This window comes from Microcebus murinus, chromosome 23 (genome assembly GCF_040939455.1).
Source record: "Microcebus murinus isolate Inina chromosome 23, M.murinus_Inina_mat1.0, whole genome shotgun sequence".
Classification (NCBI taxonomy): domain Eukaryota; kingdom Metazoa; phylum Chordata; class Mammalia; order Primates; family Cheirogaleidae; genus Microcebus; species Microcebus murinus.
Window position 1 is genome coordinate 2,012,212 of NC_134126.1, and position 12,927 is coordinate 2,025,138.

General features: G+C 62.1%; 4 pseudogenes; all 4 read left to right on the plus strand.

The window, feature by feature from the left end:
- Positions 1-350: 350 nt before the first annotated feature.
- LOC142863939 (uncharacterized) lies at positions 351-469 on the plus strand (annotated as a pseudogene).
- A 3,937-nt stretch (positions 470-4,406) lies between these two features.
- On the plus strand, positions 4,407-4,525 carry LOC142863940 (uncharacterized; annotated as a pseudogene).
- Positions 4,526-8,464: 3,939 nt separating this feature from the next.
- LOC142863941 (uncharacterized) lies at positions 8,465-8,583 on the plus strand (annotated as a pseudogene).
- Positions 8,584-12,524: 3,941 nt separating this feature from the next.
- Positions 12,525-12,643, plus strand: LOC142863942 (uncharacterized; annotated as a pseudogene).
- The last annotated feature ends 284 nt before the right edge of the window (positions 12,644-12,927 follow it).

A 12,927-nucleotide genomic window follows, 5' to 3' on the forward strand; every position in this document is an offset into this window, starting at 1 on the left:
CGCAGTCAGCGCGCTGGGGGTGGGGGCGGGGAGGTGAAGGAGGCCAGGCGAGGAGAGGAGGGGGGCTGGAAGGTCTCCACCTTGGCGGGTCCAGCCGTGGAGGCGCGTCTTGTGTGAGTGTGAGTGAGTGAGTGAGTGTGAGTGTGTGTGTATAGAGAGACAGCCCCCAACCCCGGCCCGCCGCTCCCTGCCCGCCCCGCCTGTCACCCCCGCCCGCCGGACCCGGCCGGCGAACTCAACAGGCCCGGCCCGGCGCGGGTCAGCGCCGGCGCGGGGCCTGGGGCGGGAGGAGGCGGCGGGGAAGCGCAGAGAGGCTCGGCTTCTTGAGCGGGGCAGGGGCGCCCTCCGGCGTCCACGGCCACACCACCCTGAACGCGCCCGATCTCCTCTGGTCTCGGAAGCTAAGCAGGGTCGGGCCTGGTTAGAACTTGGATGGGAGACCGCCCGGGAATACCGGGTGCCTTAGGCTTCTTCTTCTTCTTTTTTTTTTTTTTTTGCCTCTGGTTCTGTCGCGTTTCTGGGAGTGCGGGGGCGGCCCGGGGTGGGGGTGACCCCCACCCTCAGCGCCCGCCGCGGTGCCTGGCGCCCCAGCCCGCACCGTGGGGCCTCCTCTTGTCCCGAGCCGCGACACCGCCGCCACGCGGCAGCATGCGTGGCTTCTGGACTGTCAGGTCTCAGACCAAAGGTCTGCTCTGTGGGAACCGACACGCTGGAGGAAACCTTGAGAGTCTGAGAGGGGAGGGAGTTCCCGAAGAAGGCCAGGATGTCATTTTGAGGGAGTATGTGACCAGAACTCCTCCCGTTGCTTTTGGGGTTCTATGGGCTACACGTAGGAATCTCTGGTGGTGGCACCTGATGTTGGGGGATCCGGAGTCACACCCAGACCTGCTCCACAGGCCTCCTTTTACTTTTCTCTTCGGATTCGTTATTTATTTATTTATTTATTTATTTATTTATTTATTTATTTATTTATTTATTTTTTTTTGAGACAGAGTCTCGGTTTGTTGCCCAGGCTAGAGTGAGTGCCGTGGCGTCAGCCTAGCTCACAGCAACTTCAAACTCCTGGGCTGGAGTGATCCTTCTGCCTCAGCCTCCCGGGTAGCTGGGACTACAGGCATGCGCCACCATGCCCAGCTAATTTTTTATATATATATATATATATCAGTTGGCCAATTAATTTCTTTCTATTGATAGTAGAGACGGGGTCTCGCTCTTGCTCAGGCTGGTTTTGAACTCCTGACCTTGAGCAATCCACCCGCCTCGGCCTCCCAAGAGCTAGGATTACAGGCGTGAGCCACAGCGCCCGGCCGGATTCATTATTTTTAAAAAGTGTCTCTTATCTCTATTATTGCATTTTCTTTTCTCTCTCTTTTCAAGCAGATGATGGGAGTCCAAGTATTAAGGTGACATGTGTTGCCCGTGCCCCCCTCTCCCACCCCCGTGTTCTTATTCATTTACCTCTCATGTTGTTCCAGCGTATTGTGGGGGTACCAATGTTAAGGTCGGGTGCGTTGCCCTCTCCCAGCCTCCCCCCTCGGGTCAGAGCTTCAAGTGCGCCCATCCCCCAGTCGGTGCGCACCCACCGCATTCCTAATGGATGTGTATGCCCATCCCCTCCCCACACCCGCCCGACACCCACCCGATGAAGGTGATTCCTCTGTGTCCACTTAGGTGTCCATCAGTTCGTACCCATTTGCTGGTGAGCGTGAGCACGTGGTGCTCGTGTGTCCATTCTTGGGATACTTGGCTTACTGGAACGGGTTCCAGCTCTGGCCAGGAGAACCACGAGAGGTGCCCCCTCACCGCTGCTCCTCATAGCCGAATAGCACTCCGTGGTGTCCACGCGCCACATTTCATTTACGCACTCGTGGGTCGATGGGCACTCGGGTCGCTTCCAGGTCTTTGCGATTGTGACTTGTGCCCTGACTCTAACCCTAACCCTTACCCAGCCCGTCTCCTCCACGGCCCCTGCCTGACTGACTCCTTCCCGCCCGGCCTGTCACCTGTCACCGTCCTCTGCCCCTGCCTGACACGCTCCTCCCCGCCCGGGCTGTCACCGTCCTCGGCCCCTGCCTGACGGGGCTCCTCCGTCGCCTGGGCCTTCCAAGGGCTTGGTGTGGACGCTGGTTCCAGGACGCCCTCCCAGGAAGCCGGTAGCAGGGCGGCTGCGGCGTCTCCCGCAACCCAACCGTCCGACGGCCGGCCGGCCAGCCGGCCGCCCGTCCCTAAGTGGCCTGCGGGGGACGTGCTCCCGCTGTGCCGTGGGGGCCCAGCCTGGTGTCTTCTCTGAGGCCCCGCGGCTGCCGCTCCCCGCAAGGGGAGAGCCGCGGAGGTGGGGACCGCCTCCTCATGGGGACGTACACCCAGCTCTCCACGTCGGATTCCGGGGCTCTCTGTCCTGCCAGAAGGCCCAGCTGGCCTGCGGGTCCTTAGAGTGGCAAAAACATCCGAAAACTGAGATTGAGGGTCTGGTGGGTGTCTGCGCTTTTGTGCTGGGCACCCCAGGGAGGCCCGGGGGCTGGCTGGACAACGCGGTCTGCTGGGCTGGGGGGGGGGTTTGGAGGAGCAACTGATGCCCTTTGCACTTTGGGTAGCAAGTGTCTGAGGTGTCTCTGGGCCCTGCGCCATGTGGGGGCGGGGGCGGGGGCGGGGTGGGAGGAGGAGGAGGAGGAGGAGGACGAGGAGGAGGAGGAGGCGGGAAGGGCTGTGGCCTGCAGTCGTGTTCCCCGGGGTGGCACGGCATGTGGCTTCTTCCACAGGCTGCTTGGCCTGGGCTCCCTGCACCTGGGCCTTTGGAGGACTGGCCCTGTGCTTGCCAACACTTCCTGCAGGGACCCAGAGCTGGGAGGTTGCATCTCTCAGCCCTGGGTCGGGCAGAGCCCCAGCGGGCCATGCCCACAAGCTCTCTCAGCACGGGTCCCCCAGAAGGCTCCTTTGGGACCAGGATTCTCTTGCGGGTGACTCTTTAAGGTCTGGCCCCTGGATGGAGGGGCACCAGGAGTAGAGGAGCAGGAAGGGGAAGGGGGTGGCCATGCGAGGGGACACTTTCAGGCCAAGTCCCAGCTTCAGCCTGATCCTCCTAGGAACCCCGGGGTGTACATCACACCTCCTGGTTGCCCCGCTCTGAGACAAGGAGCCGGGCTTCGCATTCCCACAGCAGCCAGTCGTGGGCTGAGGACACCTGGGGCGTTGGGAACTCCCTGGCTTCTCCTTGGATTAACATCTGGAGCTGCTTGGGAATCGTGCCGCCACACACACCCGAGTGCAGGTGTCTTCTGCACAGACTGCGGGCCTCGCTCTTCTGAATGCCGCTAGCTCGCCACCCACCCACGGGTGACCCTGGTCAGGGTACTTTCTCTCAGGGGCAGACTCTGATCCGGGCGGGCTACCGGTGTCTCTGTTTGCTCCTTTCTTTCTTCCATTTCGGGAAAGGCTTCCTTACTGGGTGTGGAAATCTCCAATGCCTTTCCTCGCCTATTCTGTCAGCTTTCAAATTCTCTTTCAGTTGCCACCCTCACAGATGGATTAGGAAACTCTTTCCGGTGCACTCATTAGTGAAATGACCTCAATGACGCTGGAATCCAATATCTAGTCGCCGATTTTTAGCGAGTCCACACGCCAGGGTGGTTGGGGTCCAATGCAGCCCCTGCCAGGCCCAGGCCCCTTGGACTGGGCCACAGGAGGACACAGAGGAGCGTCCCGGCCCCCACGGTAGCGTTGCCGGCAGTTCTCCAAGGGCTTGGGGGTTTTCCAGAGGGAGGAGATGGAGGGGACTGATTTCTTCAGCGCCCCACAAACCACGCCACCCCACCCCACCCATGGGACACATCCCGAGAGAGAGAGAGAGAGAGAGAGAGAGAGAGAGAGAGAGAGAGAGAGAGAGAGAGACGCCCCATACACTCGCTCCCCTCCCCCGTGCGCTGTGCCCCAGCCCTGGCCCGGGGGAATAGGCGGCCGCCCGGCCACAGGGCGCGGGGCGCAGCTGAAAGGGGTTGTGGGGGAGGGCGGCCCCTGGCTGGGGTCAAAGGGCGAGCGCCCCGCCCGCCCGTGCGCAGTCAGCGCGCTGGGGGTGGGGGCGGGGAGGTGAAGGAGGCCAGGCGAGGAGAGGAGGGGGGCTGGAAGGTCTCCACCTTGGCGGGTCCAGCCGTGGAGGCGCATCTTGTGTGAGTGTGAGTGAGTGAGTGAGTGTGAGTGTGAGTGTGTGTGTATAGAGAGACAGCCCCCAACCCCGGCCCGCCGCTCCCTGCCCGCCCCGCCTGTCACCCCCGCCCGCCGGACCCGGCCGGCGAACTCAACAGGCCCGGCCCGGCGCGGGTCAGCGCCGGCGCGGGGCCTGGGGCGGGAGGAGGCGGCGGGGAAGCGCAGAGAGGCTCGGCTTCTTGAGCGGGGCAGGGGCGCCCTCCGGCGTCCACGGCCACACCACCCTGAACGCGCCCGATCTCCTCTGGTCTCGGAAGCTAAGCAGGGTCGGGCCTGGTTAGAACTTGGATGGGAGACCGCCCGGGAATACCGGGTGCCTTAGGCTTCTTCTTCTTCTTTTTTTTTTTTTTTTGCCTCTGGTTCTGTCGCGTTTCTGGGAGTGCGGGGGCGGCCCGGGGTGGGGGTGACCCCCACCCTCAGCGCCCGCCGCGGTGCCTGGCGCCCCAGCCCGCACCGTGGGGCCTCCTCTTGTCCCGAGCCGCGACACCGCCGCCACGCGGCAGCATGCGTGGCTTCTGGACTGTCAGGTCTCAGACCAAAGGTCTGCTCTGTGGGAACCGACACGCTGGAGGAAACCTTGAGAGTCTGAGAGGGGAGGGAGTTCCCGAAGAAGGCCAGGATGTCATTTTGAGGGAGTATGTGACCAGAACTCCTCCCGTTGCTTTTGGGGTTCTATGGGCTACACGTAGGAATCTCTGGTGGTGGCACCTGATGTTGGGGGATCCGGAGTCACACCCAGACCTGCTCCACAGGCCTCCTTTTACTTTTCTCTTCGGATTCGTTATTTATTTATTTATTTATTTATTTATTTATTTATTTATTTATTTATTTTTTTTTTTTTGAGACAGAGTCTCGGTTTGTTGCCCAGGCTAGAGTGAGTGCCGTGGCGTCAGCCTAGCTCACAGCAACTTCAAACTCCTGGGCTGGAGTGATCCTTCTGCCTCAGCCTCCCGGGTAGCTGGGACTACAGGCATGCGCCACCATGCCCAGCTAATTTTTTATATATATATATATATATCAGTTGGCCAATTAATTTCTTTCTATTGATAGTAGAGACGGGGTCTCGCTCTTGCTCAGGCTGGTTTTGAACTCCTGACCTTGAGCAATCCACCCGCCTCGGCCTCCCAAGAGCTAGGATTACAGGCGTGAGCCACAGCGCCCGGCCGGATTCATTATTTTTAAAAAGTGTCTCTTATCTCTATTATTGCATTTTCTTTTCTCTCTCTTTTCAAGCAGATGATGGGAGTCCAAGTATTAAGGTGACATGTGTTGCCCGTGCCCCCCTCTCCCACCCCCGTGTTCTTATTCATTTACCTCTCATGTTGTTCCAGCGTATTGTGGGGGTACCAATGTTAAGGTCGGGTGCGTTGCCCTCTCCCAGCCTCCCCCCTCGGGTCAGAGCTTCAAGTGCGCCCATCCCCCAGTCGGTGCGCACCCACCGCATTCCTAATGGATGTGTATGCCCATCCCCTCCCCACACCCGCCCGACACCCACCCGATGAAGGTGATTCCTCTGTGTCCACTTAGGTGTCCATCAGTTCGTACCCATTTGCTGGTGAGCGTGAGCACGTGGTGCTCGTGTGTCCATTCTTGGGATACTTGGCTTACTGGAACGGGTTCCAGCTCTGGCCAGGAGAACCACGAGAGGTGCCCCCTCACCGCTGCTCCTCATAGCCGAATAGCACTCCGTGGTGTCCACGCGCCACATTTCATTTACGCACTCGTGGGTCGATGGGCACTCGGGTCGCTTCCAGGTCTTTGCGATTGTGACTTGTGCCCTGACTCTAACCCTAACCCTTACCCAGCCCGTCTCCTCCACGGCCCCTGCCTGACTGACTCCTTCCCGCCCGGCCTGTCACCTGTCACCGTCCTCTGCCCCTGCCTGACACGCTCCTCCCCGCCCGGGCTGTCACCGTCCTCGGCCCCTGCCTGACGGGGCTCCTCCGTCGCCTGGGCCTTCCAAGGGCTTGGTGTGGACGCTGGTTCCAGGACGCCCTCCCAGGAAGCCGGTAGCAGGGCGGCTGCGGCGTCTCCCGCAACCCAACCGTCCGACGGCCGGCCGGCCAGCCGGCCGCCCGTCCCTAAGTGGCCTGCGGGGGACGTGCTCCCGCTGTGCCGTGGGGGCCCAGCCTGGTGTCTTCTCTGAGGCCCCGCGGCTGCCGCTCCCCGCAAGGGGAGAGCCGCGGAGGTGGGGACCGCCTCCTCATGGGGACGTACACCCAGCTCTCCACGTCGGATTCCGGGGCTCTCTGTCCTGCCAGAAGGCCCAGCTGGCCTGCGGGTCCTTAGAGTGGCAAAAACATCCGAAAACTGAGATTGAGGGTCTGGTGGGTGTCTGCGCTTTTGTGCTGGGCACCCCAGGGAGGCCCGGGGGCTGGCTGGACAACGCGGTCTGCTGGGCTGGGGGGGGGGTTTGGAGGAGCAACTGATGCCCTTTGCACTTTGGGTAGCAAGTGTCTGAGGTGTCTCTGGGCCCTGCGCCATGTGGGGGCGGGGGCGGGGGCGGGGTGGGAGGAGGAGGAGGAGGAGGAGGACGAGGAGGAGGAGGAGGCGGGAAGGGCTGTGGCCTGCAGTCGTGTTCCCCGGGGTGGCACGGCATGTGGCTTCTTCCACAGGCTGCTTGGCCTGGGCTCCCTGCACCTGGGCCTTTGGAGGACTGGCCCTGTGCTTGCCAACACTTCCTGCAGGGACCCAGAGCTGGGAGGTTGCATCTCTCAGCCCTGGGTCGGGCAGAGCCCCAGCGGGCCATGCCCACAAGCTCTCTCAGCACGGGTCCCCCAGAAGGCTCCTTTGGGACCAGGATTCTCTTGCGGGTGACTCTTTAAGGTCTGGCCCCTGGATGGAGGGGCACCAGGAGTAGAGGAGCAGGAAGGGGAAGGGGGTGGCCATGCGAGGGGACACTTTCAGGCCAAGTCCCAGCTTCAGCCTGATCCTCCTAGGAACCCCGGGGTGTACATCACACCTCCTGGTTGCCCCGCTCTGAGACAAGGAGCCGGGCTTCGCATTCCCACAGCAGCCAGTCGTGGGCTGAGGACACCTGGGGCGTTGGGAACTCCCTGGCTTCTCCTTGGATTAACATCTGGAGCTGCTTGGGAATCGTGCCGCCACACACACCCGAGTGCAGGTGTCTTCTGCACAGACTGCGGGCCTCGCTCTTCTGAATGCCGCTAGCTCGCCACCCACCCACGGGTGACCCTGGTCAGGGTACTTTCTCTCAGGGGCAGACTCTGATCCGGGCGGGCTACCGGTGTCTCTGTTTGCTCCTTTCTTTCTTCCATTTCGGGAAAGGCTTCCTTACTGGGTGTGGAAATCTCCAATGCCTTTCCTCGCCTATTCTGTCAGCTTTCAAATTCTCTTTCAGTTGCCACCCTCACAGATGGATTAGGAAACTCTTTCCGGTGCACTCATTAGTGAAATGACCTCAATGACGCTGGAATCCAATATCTAGTCGCCGATTTTTAGCGAGTCCACACGCCAGGGTGGTTGGGGTCCAATGCAGCCCCTGCCAGGCCCAGGCCCCTTGGACTGGGCCACAGGAGGACACAGAGGAGCGTCCCGGCCCCCACGGTAGCGTTGCCGGCAGTTCTCCAAGGGCTTGGGGGTTTTCCAGAGGGAGGAGATGGAGGGGACTGATTTCTTCAGCGCCCCACAAACCACGCCACCCCACCCCACCCATGGGACACATCCCGAGAGAGAGAGAGAGAGAGAGAGAGAGAGAGAGAGAGAGAGAGAGAGAGAGAGAGAGACGCCCCATACACTCGCTCCCCTCCCCCGTGCGCTGTGCCCCAGCCCTGGCCCGGGGGAATAGGCGGCCGCCCGGCCACAGGGCGCGGGGCGCAGCTGAAAGGGGTTGTGGGGGAGGGCGGCCCCTGGCTGGGGTCAAAGGGCGAGCGCCCCGCCCGCCCGTGCGCAGTCAGCGCGCTGGGGGTGGGGGCGGGGAGGTGAAGGAGGCCAGGCGAGGAGAGGAGGGGGGCTGGAAGGTCTCCACCTTGGCGGGTCCAGCCGTGGAGGCGCATCTTGTGTGAGTGTGAGTGAGTGAGTGAGTGTGAGTGTGAGTGTGTGTGTATAGAGAGACAGCCCCCAACCCCGGCCCGCCGCTCCCTGCCCGCCCCGCCTGTCACCCCCGCCCGCCGGACCCGGCCGGCGAACTCAACAGGCCCGGCCCGGCGCGGGTCAGCGCCGGCGCGGGGCCTGGGGCGGGAGGAGGCGGCGGGGAAGCGCAGAGAGGCTCGGCTTCTTGAGCGGGGCAGGGGCGCCCTCCGGCGTCCACGGCCACACCACCCTGAACGCGCCCGATCTCCTCTGGTCTCGGAAGCTAAGCAGGGTCGGGCCTGGTTAGAACTTGGATGGGAGACCGCCCGGGAATACCGGGTGCCTTAGGCTTCTTCTTCTTCTTTTTTTTTTTTTTTTTGCCTCTGGTTCTGTCGCGTTTCTGGGAGTGCGGGGGCGGCCCGGGGTGGGGGTGACCCCCACCCTCAGCGCCCGCCGCGGTGCCTGGCGCCCCAGCCCGCACCGTGGGGCCTCCTCTTGTCCCGAGCCGCGACACCGCCGCCACGCGGCAGCATGCGTGGCTTCTGGACTGTCAGGTCTCAGACCAAAGGTCTGCTCTGTGGGAACCGACACGCTGGAGGAAACCTTGAGAGTCTGAGAGGGGAGGGAGTTCCCGAAGAAGGCCAGGATGTCATTTTGAGGGAGTATGTGACCAGAACTCCTCCCGTTGCTTTTGGGGTTCTATGGGCTACACGTAGGAATCTTTGGTGGTGGCACCTGATGTTGGGGGATCCTGAGTCACACCCAGACCTGCTCCACAGGCCTCCTTTTACTTTTCTCTTCGGATTCGTTATTTTTTTATTTATTTATTTATTTATTTATTTATTTATTTATTTTTTTTTTTTTTTTTTGAGACAGAGTCTCGGTTTGTTGCCCAGGCTAGAGTGAGTGCCGTGGCGTCAGCCTAGCTCACAGCAACTTCAAACTCCTGGGCTGGAGTGATCCTTCTGCCTCAGCCTCCCGGGTAGCTGGGACTACAGGCATGCGCCACCATGCCCAGCTAATTTTTTATATATATATATATATCAGTTGGCCAATTAATTTCTTTCTATTGATAGTAGAGACGGGGTCTCGCTCTTGCTCAGGCTGGTTTTGAACTCCTGACCTTGAGCAATCCACCCGCCTCGGCCTCCCAAGAGCTAGGATTACAGGCGTGAGCCACAGCGCCCGGCCGGATTCATTATTTTTAAAAAGTGTCTCTTATCTCTATTATTGCATTTTCTTTTCTCTCTCTTTTCAAGCAGATGATGGGAGTCCAAGTATTAAGGTGACATGTGTTGCCCATGCCCCCCTCTCCCACCCCCGTGTTCTTATTCATTTACCTCTCATGTTGTTCCAGCGTATTGTGGGGGTACCAATGTTAAGGTCGGGTGCGTTGCCCTCTCCCAGCCTCCCCCCTCGGGTCAGAGCTTCAAGTGCGCCCATCCCCCAGTCGGTGCGCACCCACCGCATTCCTAATGGATGTGTATGCCCATCCCCTCCCCACACCCGCCCGACACCCACCCGATGAAGGTGATTCCTCTGTGTCCACTTAGGTGTCCATCAGTTCGTACCCATTTGCTGGTGAGCGTGAGCACGTGGTGCTCGTGTGTCCATTCTTGGGATACTTGGCTTACTGGAACGGGTTCCAGCTCTGGCCAGGAGAACCACGAGAGGTGCCCCCTCACCGCTGCTCCTCATAGCCGAATAGCACTCCGTGGTGTCCACGCGCCACATTTCATTTACGCACTCGTGGGTCGATGGGCACTCGGGTCGCTTCCAGGTCTTTGCGATTGTGACTTGTGCCCTGACTCTAACCCTAACCCTTACCCAGCCCGTCTCCTCCACGGCCCCTGCCTGACTGACTCCTTCCCGCCCGGCCTGTCACCTGTCACCGTCCTCTGCCCCTGCCTGACACGCTCCTCCCCGCCCGGGCTGTCACCGTCCTCGGCCCCTGCCTGACGGGGCTCCTCCGTCGCCTGGGCCTTCCAAGGGCTTGGTGTGGACGCTGGTTCCAGGACGCCCTCCCAGGAAGCCGGTAGCAGGGCGGCTGCGGCGTCTCCCGCAACCCAACCGTCCGACGGCCGGCCGGCCAGCCGGCCGCCCGTCCCTAAGTGGCCTGCGGGGGACGTGCTCCCGCTGTGCCGTGGGGGCCCAGCCTGGTGTCTTCTCTGAGGCCCCGCGGCTGCCGCTCCCCGCAAGGGGAGAGCCGCGGAGGTGGGGACCGCCTCCTCATGGGGACGTACACCCAGCTCTCCACGTCGGATTCCGGGGCTCTCTGTCCTGCCAGAAGGCCCAGCTGGCCTGCGGGTCCTTAGAGTGGCAAAAACATCCGAAAACTGAGATTGAGGGTCTGGTGGGTGTCTGCACTTTTGTGCTGGGCACCCCAGGGAGGCCCGGGGGCTGGCTGGACAACGCGGTCTGCTGGGCTGGGGGGGGGGTTTGGAGGAGCAACTGATGCCCTTTGCACTTTGGGTAGCAAGTGTCTGAGGTGTCTCTGGGCCCTGCGCCATGTGGGGGCGGGGGCGGGGGCGGGGTGGGAGGAGGAGGAGGAGGAGGAGGACGAGGAGGAGGAGGAGGCGGGAAGGGCTGTGGCCTGCAGTCGTGTTCCCCGGGGTGGCACGGCATGTGGCTTCTTCCACAGGCTGCTTGGCCTGGGCTCCCTGCACCTGGGCCTTTGGAGGACTGGCCCTGTGCTTGCCAACACTTCCTGCAGGGACCCAGAGCTGGGAGGTTGCATCTCTCAGCCCTGGGTCGGGCAGAGCCCCAGCGGGCCATGCCCACAAGCTCTCTCAGCACGGGTCCCCCAGAAGGCTCCTTTGGGACCAGGATTCTCTTGCGGGTGACTCTTTAAGGTCTGGCCCCTGGATGGAGGGGCACCAGGAGTAGAGGAGCAGGAAGGGGAAGGGGGTGGCCATGCGAGGGGACACTTTCAGGCCAAGTCCCAGCTTCAGCCTGATCCTCCTAGGAACCCCGGGGTGTACATCACACCTCCTGGTTGCCCCGCTCTGAGACAAGGAGCCGGGCTTCGCATTCCCACAGCAGCCAGTCGTGGGCTGAGGACACCTGGGGCGTTGGGAACTCCCTGGCTTCTCCTTGGATTAACATCTGGAGCTGCTTGGGAATCGTGCCACCACACACACCCGAGTGCAGGTGTCTTCTGCACAGACTGCGGGCCTCGCTCTTCTGAATGCCGCTAGCTCGCCACCCACCCACGGGTGACCCTGGTCAGGGTACTTTCTCTCAGGGGCAGACTCTGATCCGGGCGGGCTACCGGTGTCTCTGTTTGCTCCTTTCTTTCTTCCATTTCGGGAAAGGCTTCCTTACTGGGTGTGGAAATCTCCAATGCCTTTCCTCGCCTATTCTGTCAGCTTTCAAATTCTCTTTCAGTTGCCACCCTCACAGATGGATTAGGAAACTCTTTCCGGTGCACTCATTAGTGAAATGACCTCAATGACGCTGGAATCCAATATCTAGTCGCCGATTTTTAGCGAGTCCACACGCCAGGGTGGTTGGGGTCCAATGCAGCCCCTGCCAGGCCCAGGCCCCTTGGACTGGGCCACAGGAGGACACAGAGGAGCGTCCCGGCCCCCACGGTAGCGTTGCCGGCAGTTCTCCAAGGGCTTGGGGGTTTTCCAGAGGGAGGAGATGGAGGGGACTGATTTCTTCAGCGCCCCACAAACCACGCCACCCCACCCCACCCATGGGACACATCCCGAGAGAGAGAGAGAGAGAGAGAGAGAGAGAGAGAGAGAGAGAGAGAGAGAGAGAGAGAGAGACGCCCCATACACTCGCTCCCCTCCCCCGTGCGCTGTGCCCCAGCCCTGGCCCGGGGAATAGGCGGCCGCCCGGCCACAGGGCGCGGGGCGCAGCTGAAAGGGGTTGTGGGGAGGGCGGCCCCTGGCTGGGGTCAAAGGGCGAGCGCCCCGCCCGCCCGTGCGCAGTCAGCGCGCTGGGGGTGGGGGCGGGGAGGTGAAGGAGGCCAGGCGAGGAGAGGAGGGGGGCTGGAAGGTCTCCACCTTGGCGGGTCCAGCCGTGGAGGCGCATCTTGTGTGAGTGTGAGTGAGTGAGTGAGTGTGAGTGTGAGTGTGTGTGTATAGAGAGACAGCCCCCAACCCCGGCCCGCCGCTCCCTGCCCGCCCCGCCTGTCACCCCCGCCCGCCGGACCCGGCCGGCGAACTCAACAGGCCCGGCCCGGCGCGGGTCAGCGCCGGCGCGGGGCCTGGGGCGGGAGGAGGCGGCGGGGAAGCGCAGAGAGGCTCGGCTTCTTGAGCGGGGCAGGGGCGCCCTCCGGCGTCCACGGCCACACCACCCTGAACGCGCCCGATCTCCTCTGGTCTCGGAAGCTAAGCAGGGTCGGGCCTGGTTAGAACTTGGATGGGAGACCGCCCGGGAATACCGGGTGCCTTAGGCTTCTTCTTCTTCTTTTTTTTTTTTTTTTGCCTCTGGTTCTGTCGCGTTTCTGGGAGTGCGGGGGCGGCCCGGGGTGGGGGTGACCCCCACCCTCAGCGCCCGCCGCGGTGCCTGGCGCCCCAGCCCGCACCGTGGGGCCTCCTCTTGTCCCGAGCCGCGACACCGCCGCCACGCGGCAGCATGCGTGGCTTCTGGACTGTCAGGTCTCAGACCAAAGGTCTGCTCTGTGGGAACCGACACGCTGGAGGAAACCTTGAGAGTCTGAGAGGGGAGGGAGTTCCCGAA